Below are 4,331 nucleotides of genomic sequence, written 5' to 3' on the forward strand. Positions count from 1 at the left end.
TTACATGATTATAAAATGTACGTTTAATATTTTACATTTAGCAAGGATTTATTTACTGGAATGAAAATACAAAGCTATTCGCAATGGTCATAGCTGTCCCATGGGTGGTACGAAAATAATGAAAAATGTTTCAAGCTTGCAACAATGACAAAATTAATGTCAGGCGAAAAGCTCACAGCGTAAATTCAAGGAGCGATATTGATAGCAATGTAAAATAAAAACATACTATGATTTTAAAGATTTATAGAGATAGATATCTTCGTTTTTACTAATATTACAAATGCGAAAGTCTGTACGAATGGATATTTGTTATCACGTAAATTTGAGATGTCAGCTTGAATTACCACTAAGGCTATTAATTAAGGTCTTTTAATTGGATTTGATTTGATTACCAATAGAACATTACTATAGGCAACAAGCTTATCGTAGCAAAATATACATATTTATTTCACACCTTTTTAGTATGTTTTTTTAGGAACTATCCAATCTGGACCAGAAAACATAGCTTGTATCCCTAATTCAATATAAGAATGTTATGTTGGTAAGGTGTGGTGGAAGCTATAAATATGTAAATATGAACATAAGCCTTAACGGAGCGCAGGTTCCAAGTTTATGGTAATGTAAGTCATAACAACAGGAAACCTTGAAACTTTACAAAAAAATACAATTAAGTTATAAAAGATATACATATCTTTTATTTCTCCGAGTTTCCTTTTATTTCTCCGAGTTTCCTTTTATTTCTCCGAGTTCTTTTAGGGATATATTTTTACATTTGTAAAGAAAACTTATTCTATATTAATTGACTAAAACAAATGACTACATTTAAACGCCGTGAGGAAGAACACATATCAAATGACAAAACTTAAAGATGCCTTAGGCTATGTAATTTGAGATGCATTTACAAATGAGGTCGAGTCGTTTATAAAATTAAACCTTACCCTGACAATACACACGTGAATTCCAATATAGAAGAATTTGTAGAAATAGTACAGATCTTTAAAATGTAGTCTTAATAAAAATAATTACAATGTTAGTCGTCTCCGTTCGCTGTATTTCAGTTGATGAAAATTGCTTCGTATCTCGCAACAAAGTTACTCCGTACTATATATACAGTTAGTTTTATTGATATTTTGATGAAATAAAACTGTCAATTATCTGTATTGTTATAAGTTGCCTTTGTCTATTTTATAGTCGAAAATACACTATTGTCATTTTTTTCCAATGTTTATCGTTTCAAGGCGAGCAAGGCGCTCAAACTTACTTTACTTGATTATTTTTATTCTATATCTTACAGATATCATAAAAGTGAATGTTTGAATGTATGGCTGGATAGATTGAGTGGATGGTTGTTAGAAGGTATCGCCAGAACAAATCCATAGGTCTCGCTGAAATGACGCATAAATGTAAAACATAGCCTGAAAGAACACATAGGCTACTAATTAAGTTTTTTTTTAATTCTGCCCAGAGAGAGACAACAGCTTATCATATCGTTAAATAAATCATAAAAGTTGTTAGTGGCTAATGAAACAGCACCTAAGCCAATGTAATATTTCCATGATTAATATGACATTAAAAGCATTTTAAATTGACGTAAACGAAGTCGCGTGTGTCAGTTAGTGTATCGGCAAAAGAAAACATTGTTTATTTGCGTCACGTTGACATGTCTGCGACAATTTAATGGCATATTTGTGTTGTGTAACAACGAAACGTAGACGTTAATTTATTTTCTTTACAAATATAATGTTATATTTGTACGATTCAGTTTGAAACGATGATTTTCTTTCAGATTATATTTTAACTGTAACTCATTCATATATTTATATAAAAAAAATATACAGGAATAATATATCTAAGCATTAATCGTTTTAAATTTATTTTTCTATCAACTAAAGTGTTCGAAAACACTTTTAACTGAAATATACAGCGCATTCGTCATTGCTTCTTTATAGTTTTAAGACACGGAAGTAACGTCTTTAATCTAACTTTAAAGCTTTTCAGCTTAAAAGTTCACACTTCTCTCACAAATAAACTCTCAACGGTAAGAAAGATGAACATAGATTACGGACTTCTAATTAGCACTTTTACGTAGAACTAGCTGTCGCCCGCGATGCCATACCAAATCCGTTCTGGAGGTACCTTCAAACAAAGATCCATCCATCCATCTACACATTCGCATTTATAATATTAGTAAGATTAGCGGCTTCGCTCGGATTACTCTGGCTCTCTTTTCTGTCATATCAGTACTCTTGCTGTTGATATCCCGTCTATTAACTATTAAAAATTTTAAACCTTATTTTTAAATTCTCCAGTTAAAGAATATATTTGTTTGAATAATTATTAATATAAAAACGTAAAATAACGGCGCAAATAATGTGCTATTTTTAATTGCTTTTTCTAAGCAAAAAGTAGTTATTGCGAGAAGACCGTTGGTTTCAAAGAACAACATTGCTTTTGTAACTCACTATTCCACGAATCATGATAACTTAACTTTACCAGCATTGAAACAAAACATGCAAAGCCTCGGGCAACGGCTAGTTCGCAATATATTATTACTTCGCAGTAAAACTGACAATAGATAAAGTTTGTCGCGAGAGTATGTTATTACGCTTAATCTGATAAAGACTAATTTTGGGTCTCTTCCCTTTCTTACAAGAAAAGGATGGGAAGGGGAGTTGTTTAGCGGAGAAGAGGGAAGTCTAGCCTAGGAAAGGGAAATATCTTCTTACGCTAGATATCTGCAAATCTATTATTAAGGTGGTCGCTTGCTCTTTTGCCAACTTACTATGATAAAAACTATAACCCGACATTATTACCTGACCCGGTGAACATAAGTGACACTAAATTACAATATCTAACTAGCGCACTTCCTGTCATTGTGTCAATGATCTGCTTCCGGGTCAGATCAGTTTACAATATTACTAACTAATATACTATTTTTATATACATCTTACTCTTACTAATATTATAAATACAAGAATTTAGATGGTTGGATGGAAAAATGTTAGTTAGGAGGTATCTTCGGAACGGCTTCATGGATCTTGATGAAATTTAGCACAGATGTAGAACATGGTCTGGAAGAACACATAGGCTACTTATTACTTTTTCTTAAATTCCGCGCGGACGGAGTCGCGGGTAATATCTAGTATATCATAAATTGATAAGATATTAATGTAAATGTCAAGCTAAATGGGACTGTAGGTCGCACCGGAAGCTTATTGACCAACTTCAATTATCTGACAAATTAACTAATTTGTGTATTCATGGCTGTCATAAGCTTTTGATTTACGTGTTTTACATAATTTATGTAAATGTCTCCCATGATTTATATGTTTTGAGGAAATCATTTTCGTTCTAGTAATTAAAAGTGTCTAGTAGCTAAAACTATTTAAAAGTATCAAACTTTTAAATAGTTTTAGCCGGCATTGCTTTTTTAATTTCTAAAGCGCAAAATTTTATTTCTCTCGTGGCATTGGAGTTATACATTTTCTGAGATGAATAGATGGTAAACCACGAATTCGCCAAAGGACCGAAGCGACTGTTGCCCGTAGACATGCTTTAATCGACATAGGGCGACGCATATGAAGAGAATATTTCCACTTTTCTAAGCGTCTCTAAAAACTCCACCAACCCTTCCCATCTCACTCATAAAAGTACAGATTTACTCCTCCAAAGATCTCTATCAGCCTCCCGGAAAAATATCGTATTATTTGGACAATTAATTGTCGCCACAAAGAAGATTTTAATTCAAGTCCCGTTGTACTTTATCGCGCAATTTTGTTGAATAAAAATTGCCTAATTCACTTTTGTGAATTCATTTGAAAGGTTTCAATTAAAAATAAACTAATATCCGATTATCATATAAAGTTATATGACCTTGAGACATAATGCATAAGTACATTGTAAGTGATTTTGATTTTAATAGTTCGTTTTTTTTAAATATTTTATTTTATATCATAGATTTAAGACTATATGTAATTATAGAAATAAGGTTGTACAATAAATTAAATGTTTGTAATGTATGTATTATTACAATATAATAATAGATTAGATTAGATTGGATTGGATTGGATTGGATTGGATTGGACTGGACTGGACTGGACTGGACTGGACTGGATTAGATTAGATTAGATTAGATTAGATTAGATTAGATTAGATTAGATTAGATTAGATTAGATTAGATTAGATTAGATTAGATTAGATTAGATTAGATTAGATTAGATTAGATGAGACGAGATTAGATTAGATGAGACAAGATTCGATGAGACGAGATTAGATTAGATCAGATCAGATCAGATCAGATCAGATCAGATCAGATCAGATCAGATCAGATC

The sequence above is a fragment of the Papilio xuthus genome, unplaced genomic scaffold (genome assembly GCF_000836235.2).
Source record: "Papilio xuthus unplaced genomic scaffold, Pxut_1.1 DF826933.1, whole genome shotgun sequence".
Lineage (NCBI taxonomy): Eukaryota > Metazoa > Arthropoda > Insecta > Lepidoptera > Papilionidae > Papilio > Papilio xuthus.